Source organism: Salvelinus sp. IW2-2015, unplaced genomic scaffold, assembly GCF_002910315.2.
Source record: "Salvelinus sp. IW2-2015 unplaced genomic scaffold, ASM291031v2 Un_scaffold1295, whole genome shotgun sequence".
NCBI classification, from domain to species: Eukaryota; Metazoa; Chordata; class Actinopteri; order Salmoniformes; family Salmonidae; genus Salvelinus; species Salvelinus sp. IW2-2015.
In genome coordinates this window covers 108,277-118,145 of record NW_019942823.1, presented here as the reverse complement: position 1 = coordinate 118,145, position 9,869 = coordinate 108,277, and the positions used below count along the sequence as shown (strand labels likewise).

The window sequence follows — 9,869 nt, the reverse complement described above, 5'->3', positions numbered from 1 at the left end:
AGGGTGATCAAATTAAGATCCTGCATATGTACCTCTGTCTAGGGGACAACTACAGTCCACTATGGTTATATTCCACCACAAGACTGGCAGGGTCCAGGAACTGTAAAACAAACAGTCAACACATTTATGCAGCATGATATTGAGACCATTTGAAATGCAACCTGATATTGTGGAACTATTACCAACTGAGTGTTAATCAATGAAGGTCTAATTCCTGTCATGAGAAAGGTAGGTAGGTGTATATAGGTACTGTAACTGCATATTATGTTTCTGTTACGCCTTGATAACATTTGAACATTTTAAGTGTAATAGACAGATTAAAGTAAAAACTAGCAAAATAAGAAAGAGGAAAATATTTTAGCCATTCAGACTTGAGAGTGTTAGGAAAAAAAGATAGATATGGAAATATAATCCAACCTTCCTCCTCTCTCGCTGAGCTGGTTTGGTCTGTCAAACAAAAGACCAACTCTGTCTGCCTCTCTCCCTCTCTGCCTCCTCCCCCAGAGCTGCTGCCTTCATTAACATGTACCCTCCCAGCCAATGGGCTGAGCAGGGCGGATGACATCATGGGCTAGGGAACAGTAAGCAGCCAGTGAAGAATCCAGCCTGCCAAACAAGACTGAGTTTGGGGTCAGGAACCGGTCTGACAAGAGAATGGCAATCCTGCACGTAAACTGTCAATAGGACTGTATATTTGAGGATGAACCTACCAGAACACTGGATCCAAAGTCGACACACCGAACAAGAGAATGTCAAGACATATTTCAGGTAATCTCTTGTCTGTGTTTGCAATAGAGGATGTGGATGGCAGAGGGAGGGGGGTTCTGTGGGGGGTGCTTTGTAGCCTTCTTTCTCTTCCTCCCTGCATTCTGCCCTGGTGGAGAGGAGGAGGAGGAGGGGGAGGCGGCAGCTGTGTTGATCTACCTATCACTGTGAGAGGGAGAGAGAGAGAGAGAGAGAGAGAGAGAGAGAGAGAGAGAGGATGCCTGCATCAGTGTATTGGCTTTAAATGTCGTTACTGGCCAGCACAATGTTATCAATCCCCGTCCCCTCCATCCTTCCCTGGATTTTATGGACGCCCTGTGTGTCACAAAAAGCATCTTTGTTGATGTGAGAGTCTGAATCATTGGCGTTTGTCAGGGCCGTGTGTGTATGTGTATGTGCGTGTGGGCGCGAGCCAGCCCTGTAGCAGAGCAGCAGCTGCAGTGGTAACACAGTAACAAAAAGAGGCAATGCTATTTTGGGTGGTGAGGTGTGAGACGGATGGCGGATGGATCTGGGGTGTAGATGCTGGGGATAGATGGGGAGTGATGGATCTGGGGTGTAAATGCTGGGGATAGATGGGGAGGGATGGATCTGGGGTGTAGATGCTGGGGATAGATGGGGAGTGATGGATCTGGGGTGTAGATGCTGGGATAGATGGGGAGTGATGGATCTGGGGTGTAGATGCTGGGGATAGATGGGGAGTGATGGATCTGGGGTGTAGATGCTGGGGATAGATGGAAAGCCCAACTATTCTTTTGGGGCCGGCCTTCCCTTCACCGTTCTCTGTCTGCAAATGACTGGAATAAATTGCAAAAATCACTGAAAGCTTGGGACATATCTCCCTCACTAACTTTAAGCATCAAACTGTCAGAGCAGCTTACCGATCATTGCACCCTTAAACACAGCATATGTAAATAATACGCCCAACTACCTCATCCCAATCTCATTTGTTCTTTTTTTTTCTTATTCGCACCCCAGTGAGTCTTTAACTTACAACATCATCTTCTTGCGCTACATCTATCACTCCAGTGTAAATGCTCAAATTGAATAAATTTATTTTCGGGCCACCTTATTGGCGCTATTATTGCTTTCCTCCCTAATTCTTACTACATTTGCACCATCCTGTTATATATATTATCTCTCATTTGTGTTTGACTGCTATGTTCGTCCTTATCCCATCCTGCGCGTCTCCTGTGTTGTTGTTTGTGTCGCACTGCTTTGCTTTAACCTTGGGCCAGGTCGCAGTTGTAAATGAGAACTTGGTTCTCAACTGGCCTCTAACTGGTATTTAAATAAAGGGTGAGAAGTAGTATACCTATATATTAATTTTATATTTTAATTAACTGAATGTGATGGTTGCAGCGCAGGGGCTACTGAAATAGCTGTGGCACATGAGGATGCAAACAGTATGTGTGGTTAATGTGGACAGGTGCAGCCTGGAAGGTTGTCGACCGGTTCAATGAGGGTGAGACCCCTGCAACTGCACGCTGGAAGTGTTGTGAAAAGTGAAAAGGTGTCCTGCAACCTCCTGTTATCCAATTTCCGCAGGCGTTGAACCTGAAGCCAGAGAGTGGACCTTTGTGTTCAGCTGCAACAGTGGGCCCTTGATGGAGTCTGTTCGCTGGCAGCATGTTATGTCTTATCTTGGCTAGACGAGTTGTCTATCTGTCTCTGCTCAGTGAGTAATGAGTCTGGGTTTGACATCAAGATATGCATAGTGTCAGTGGACCTCCTCACTCTCCTACTGTCTTTCTTTCCTGCTTACTCTACTGTTCCTCATCCCCTTTAATGTCCTCTCCCTCTCCTCTACTGTCCTCTCCTCTCCTCTAACTGTCCTCTCCTCTCCTTCTACTGTCCTTCTCCTCTCTCTTTAAATGTCCTCTACTTCTACTGTCCTCTGCCTCTACATCTCTACTGTCCTCTACTCTTCCTTTAACTGTAGTCCTCTTCCTCCTCTCCTGCTACTATTGTCCTCTCTCCTCTTCATCTTGTGTCTCGCCTCTCCTGTCCTCTGCCTCTGCCTCCTCACTCCTCTCTACTCTACTGTCCTCTCTCGCTCTCCGTCCTCTCCTCTTCCTCTACTCTAGCTGTCTCTGTCCTCTCCTCCTCTCCTCTACTCTCTTACTCTACTGTTCTCTCTACTCTCCTCTACTGTCCTATCCTCATACTGTCTAACTCTCTCTACCTTCTCTCTTCCTCTCACTGTCCTCTTCTTCTCTCCTCTGCTGTACCTCTCTCTCCAGACTAGTTCCCTATCCTAGTCCTCTCGCTCTCCTCTCCTCTCCTCTACTTCTAACTGCTACTCTACTCTAGCTCTACTCTACTCTACTCTACTCTACTCTAACTCTACTGTCCTCTCTCCTCTCCTCCCTCATTCCTCTCCTCTCCTCTCCTCTCCTCTACCTCCCTCTCCTCCCTCTCCTTCTCCTCTCCTCTCACTCTCCCTCTCCTCTCCTCTCCTCTTCCTCTCGCTCTACTCTACTCTACTCTACTCTAATCTACTGACCTCTCTCCTCTCTGTCCTTCTCTCTCTCCTAACTTGTACCTATTCTCCTACAATCTCTCTACCTGTTCTTTACTCTCTCCAACTGCTATCAGTATCTTCCGCTCCACTTCCTCCTCCCTCTCTCTCTTCATATTCCCGTCCTTCTCATCTACACTGTCCTACACGTCCTTACTTGTGTCCTACTCTCCTCTACCTCCCTAATCTCCTCTCCTCACTCCTCTCCTGCTGCTGTCCTCTCCTACTCTACTGCCTATCTCCTCTCCTATCCTCTTCCTCCTGCTGTCCTCTCTGCCTCTACTGCCCCTATTCTACTCATAATCCTCTCACTCTCTGTCCTCTCTCCTCTACTTAGCCTATCTCCTCTCCTATCCTCCTCTCTGCTGTCCTCTCTCTCTACTGGCGCCTATCTACTTCTCAGCTATGCTCTCCCTCTGCTGTCCTTCCTCCATTACTTGCCGCTATCTCCTCTCGCTATCCTCTCCTTCTGCTGTCACTCTTCTCCTCTCCTTGCCTCTCCTTCTACCTCTCCTCTTCACTCTGCCCACTCCTCCTACTCACTGCTCCACTTCCATGTCTTTCTGCCTCCTACTGTTGTCTCCTTCTCCTTCTCCTTCTCCTCTCTCCTCTCCTACTGTACCTCTCCTCTCTGCCTCTAACTGCTTCCTACTCCTCTCCTATTCCATCTCCTCCTGCTCGTCTTCTGCTCTACTTGTTGTACTTCCTCTCTCCTACTTCACTCTACTAGCCCTTACCTCTCTCCTCTACTGTCCTCTTCCTCTCCTATCCTCTTCCTACTGCCTGTCCCTCTCCTCTCTCCTGGCTGTCCTCTCTCCTCTCTCTCTACGTGTCCTCTCCTCTCCCTACTGTCCTCTCGTCGTCTCTCCTATACCACCTCCTCTGCTGCTCTTTACTGCTCTAACTGATTTGTACTCTCGCCTTCATCCTCTGCAACTCTCCTCCACTGTCCTCTCTCTGCTACACTCCTACTAGTCACGTCTGTCCTCTCCTACTCTACCTCTACTTCCTCTCTGCCCTCTACTGCCTCACCTCACTATCTGATCCTCCCTCTAACTGTTCCTTCGCTCCTCTACTGTCCGCTCCTTACTTGTACCTCTCTCTACTATCCTCTACTCATCCTCTCCTCCTCACTTACGTACCTCATCTCCTCACTGCCCTCATTCTACCTGTTCCATCTACTTTTGCCCCTCTACTCCTATCCTCTCCTCTACTGTCCTCTCCTCTACTGTCCTTTCTCCTCATCTCTACTGTCCTCATCTCATTCTACTGTCCTCTTCTCTCACTCCTCCTCCTCCTCCCTCTACATGCTCACCTACTCACCCCTTACGTCCCCTACTCACTCATCCTCTCACCGTACCTCTCCTCTCATACTCCTCTACTTCCTTCTAACTCTCCATCTCATCTCCTCCTAGCGTCTTCCTCTCATGCTCTCTCATCAGTCCGTCCCCCTTCTACCCTCTCCTCGCTCCTCACATTCCTCTCCTACTCCTCTCACTCTATCCTCTCCGCTCTCCATCCTCCTCTCACTCTTCCTCTCCTCTCCTCTCCCTTCCTCTCTTCTCCTCTCCTCTGCTCCCTCACTCCCTCCCTCCTCTCCGTCTCCTCTCCTCTCCTCTCCTCCCTACTACCTCTACTTCTCTTTCTCCTCTCTTCTCTTCTCCTCTCTTCTCCTCTCCTCTCCTCTCCTCTTCCTCTCCTCTTCCTCCTCTTTACTACTCTCTTCTCCTCTCTTACTCCTCTCCTTCTACCTACTCTTCGCTACTCTCCTGCCTCTGCCTTGTCCTATAGGTCTGTCATACCATCCATTTCCTTATCAAGCCCCTCTCTACACGGCCTCCCTCCTGTGGGGATAAGCCTCAGCAGCACCCTCTCAGTTCTACACATCAATTATGACGCCCCCACCTCTCCCTCACTGTCACACACACACACACACACACACACACACACACACACACCACACACACACACACACACACACACACAACACACACACACACACACACCCACAACACACACACCAACACACCACACGCACACAACGCACCACACCCCTCATCACTGTTTGGATGAGGAAACCCGGTGGTCTTGATTATCCAGATCTACACCAGTCCAACAAGAAAATGATAGCCATGGCTTCAGGACTAGGGTGGGATAAAAAGCACTGACTTACTAGAGCCGGTGGGTCTTACAGGCAACTATTAATCAGTCAGAACAGGGTACAAATCCATTAATATATTGCCTACAGGTATTGGTATGTAATCAAGTTCAGCGTAGCTCATTTTTCATACTCACAGCCCTTTAAACCTTTAGTTCTCTTCAATAATGCCCATTATAGTCAGGCAGGTGGGAATAAAACCCTAACCTCATACGTCTATCTGTATGAGCAGAGAGAGAGCTGGTGCATCCATAGATAAAGCATGTGTCCTATAAGGCAAGTGTTCCAGACTGCCAACACAGTGAACGATGTGACAGAGCCAACTTCTGATCTTGGATCAGACAATGTGACTCCAGACAGACAAGAAACACACATCTTCTCTGAAGGAAGACTATTACACACAGCATCTCTTCCTGTCTTTCCTCCCTCTGCTACATGCCAAAAACACAGTCTGTCTGTCTGCTCCTTGTCTGTCTGTCGTGTCTGTCTTCTGTCTGTCTGTCCTGTCTGTCTGTCTGTCTGTCTGTCTGTCTGTCTTGTCTGTCTGTCTGTCTGTCTGTCCTGTCTGTCTGTTGTCTGTCTGTCTGTCTGCCCTGCCTGCCTGTCTTGTCTGTCTGTCTGCTGTCTTGTCTGTCTGTCTGCCTGCCTGTCTGTCTGTCTGCCTGTCTGTCTGTCTGTCTGTCTGTTTGTCTCTGTCTGTCACCCAGCAACAACCTGAGGACCGTCAATGAATATAACAGGTCTTCAATTCCACTAGACTAGATAATACTGTTAAATAAACTGCTGTTATAATCACAATGCTTTCTAGATGGCTCTACAATTGACAGATTAAAATAAAATAGTGGAATTAGAATGGGGAGCTGGATCTATGTTTATATGCAATGAGAGGCCTTGCACCTCTACACACACAGGATCCTCTCAATAGCTAAAGTGGTTCCTAATTTATGGCCATGCTGGATAGAAATAACAACAATGAGGAAATGTAAGGTCTAGCAGGCTGTTTTTAGTTCTGTTGTCATTGTTGTGAGTGAAAGAGTTGAGAGAGGAACTGGAGCAGGTGTTGGGCTGGATGGGTGGATATTAATATCAAATCAAATCAAATCAAATTTTATTAGTCCACATACACATGGTTAGCAGATGTTAATGCGAGTGTAGCGAAATGCTTGGCTTCTAGTTCCGACAATGCGAGTAAAACAAGTAATCTAACCTAACAATTCCACAACTACTACCTTATACACACAAGTGTAAAGGGATAAAGAATATGTACATAAAGATATATGAATGAGTGATGGTACAGTAAACGGCATAGGCAAGATGCAGTAGATGGTATAGAGTACGGTATATACATATGAGATGAGTACTGTAGGGTATGTAAACATAAGTGGCATAGTTTAAAGTGGCTAGTGGCGTACATGTATTACATAAGATGCCAAGATGCAGTAGATGATATAGAGTACAGTATATACATATACATATGAGATGGGTAATTGTAGGTATGTAAACATTATATTAAGTGGCATTGTGTTAAAGTGGCTATGTGGTACATTTTTACAATAATTTCCATCAATTCCCATTTTTTAAAGTGGCTGGAGTTGAGTCAGTATGTTGGCAGCGGCCGCTAAATGTTAGTGGTGGCTGTTTAACAGTCTGATGGCCTTGAAGATAGAAGCTGTTTTTCAGTCTCTGCGGTCCCTGCTTTTGATGCACCTGTACTGACCTCGCTTCTGATGATAGCGGGGTGAACAGGCAGTGGCTTGGGGTGGTTGTTGTCCTTGATGATCTTTATGCCTTCCTGTGACATCGGGGTGGTGTAGGTGTCCTGGAGGGCAGTAGTTTGCCCCCCCAGGTGATGCGTTCTGCAGACCTCACTACCCTCTGGAGAGCCTTAGCGGTTTGTGGGCGGAGCAGTTGCCGTACCAGGGGTGGATACGCCCGACAGGATGCTCTCGATTGTGCATCTGTAGAAGTTTGTGAGTGCTTTTGGTGACAAGCCCGAATTTCTTCAGCCTCCTGAAGTGAAGAGGCGCTGCTGCGCCTTCTTCACAAGCCTGTCTGTGTGGGTGGACCAATTCAGTTTGTTCCCGTGAGTGTACACTGCGAGGAACTTAAAACTTTCCCCTTCTCCACTACTGACCCCGTCGATGTGGATAGGGGGGTGCTCCCTCTGCTGTTTCCTGAAGTCCACAATCATCTCCTTTGTTTTGTTGACGTTGAGTGTGAGGTTATTTTCCTGACACCACACTCCGAGGGCCCTACACCTCCTCCCTGTAGGCCGTCTCGTCGTTGTTGGTAATCAAGCCTACCACTGTAGTGTCATCCGCAACTTGATGATTGAGTTGGAGGCGTGCATGGCCACGCAGTCCGTGGTGAACAGGGAGTACAGGAGAGGGCTCAAAGAACGCACCCTTGTGGGGCCCCACGTGTGAGGATCAGCGGGGTAGATGTTGTTACCTACCCTCACCACCTGGGGCGGCCCGTCAGGAAGTCCAGGACCCAGTTGCACAGGGCGGGGTCGAGACCTAGGGTCTCGAGCTGATGACGAGTTTGGAGGGTACTATGGTGTTAAATGCTGAGCTGTAATCGATGAACAGCATTCTCACATAGTATTCCTCTTGTCCGATGGGTTAGGGAGTGTGTGCAGTGTGGTTGCGATTGCGTCGTCTGTGGATCCTATTGGGTCGGTAAGCAAATTGAGTGGGTCTAGGGTGTCCGGTGGGTGGAGGTGATATGGTCCTTGACTAGTCCTCTCAAAGCACTTTCATGATGACGGAAGTGAGTGCTACGGGCGGTAGTCGTTTGCTCAGTTACCTTAGCTTTCTGGGAATAGGAACCAATGGTGGCAACAATTGTTCCTGGCAGGAACAATAATAGATATAACACTCCTGATGTCTGTATGCAACACCACAGCTCAACACACACCACATCCACACGCACAGGGAACAGCACCTTCCCTCACTCTATCACTCCTTCTCCATTCCCACATCCTCCTCTTCCCAGCTCCGCCATCACCCAGACACCTTCCCAGCTCCGCCATCACCCAGACACCTTCCCAGCTCCGCCATACCAGACACCTTCCCAGCTCGCCATCCACCCAGACACCTTCCCAGCTCCGCCATCACCCAGACACCTTCCCAGCTCCGCCATCACCCAGACACCTTCCAGCTCCGCCATCACCCAGACCACCTTCCAGCTCCGCCATCACCCAAGACACCTTCCCAGTCCGCCATCACCCAGACACCTTCCAGCTCTGCCATCACGCAGACACCTTCCCAGCTCGCCATCACACCAGACACCTTCCCAGCATTCTTCTCCTACAGGGAACAGGTTCCCAGAAGGCTGTGCTTCCACACAAACATGGGGATGACTGTGTACTAGGAAGAGGTGGCATCTCTCACTCGTCCTCTCAGCCCTACTCTATCCTGCTCTGACGCCAGCGTGTAAATGAACAGTAGCCCCAGTGTGATGGAAATAGAATGGTTGGATGACTGACCGACCCAATACCCCTCCCTCCTCAGTGAGGCTGAGGCAGGATAACTCAGCTCCCACAGGAGCAGCCCCCACCCAGACTTCCTCCCCGCCCCATCCTTATCTCAGTCAGGTGACTAGACGCTGTATATCTCCCAGCTGGAAGGGCGGCCATGAAAGCGCTCCACATCCATGTTTAAACCAGGAGAACAGACAGAGCCACTGCTCTCTGTGTCTGAATGTGGAGAGAGAAACAACATATATCATCTCTTTAAAAACCTCCCTAAAATAAAGTGGGTCCAGAGGCAGCATCCCATTGATAACAAGGGCTGTCCCTGTGCACATAATCCATCCATCACTCCCATCTACCCCAGCATGCATCTACACCCGATCCATCACTCCCCATCTATCCCCAGCATCTACACCCAAGATCCATCACTCCCCATCTATCCCCAGCATCTACAACCCACCAGATCCATCCCTCCCATCTATCCCCAGCATCTACACCCAGATCCATCCTCCTCATCTATCCGCCAGCATCTACACCCCAGATCCATCCCTCCATTATCCCAGCATCTACACCCAGATGGATCACTCCCCATCTACCCCAGCATCTACACCCCAGATCCATCACTCCCCATCTATCCCAGCATCTACCACCCCGAATCCATCACTCCCCATCTATCCCCAGCATCTACAACCCAGATCCATCCTCCCCATCTATCCCCAGCATCCTACACCCCAGATGCCCATCACTCCCCATCTATCCCCAGCATCTACACCCAGATCCATCACTCCCCATCTATCCCAGCATCTACACCCCAGATCCATCCCTCCCATCTATCCCCGCAGCATCTACACCCAGATCCATCACTCCCCATCTATATCCCCAGCATCTACACCCCAGTCCATCACTCCCCATCTATCCCCAGCATCTACACCCGCCAGATCCATCCTACC

The 9,869-nt window shown here is 49.1% G+C and overlaps 1 protein-coding gene across 1 annotated transcript in view; it reads left to right on the top strand.

Annotated features, from left to right (window-relative positions):
• The first annotated feature begins 580 nt into the window (after positions 1–580).
• LOC112070334 (serine/threonine-protein kinase PAK 3-like) overlaps positions 581–9,869 on the top strand; it is an 80,065-nt gene continuing 70,776 nt past the window's right edge. The window contains exon 1 of the mRNA XM_070438921.1: positions 581–768. The gene's annotated coding sequence lies outside the window, so the exon portion shown is untranslated. The remainder of the gene's footprint in view (positions 769–9,869) is intronic.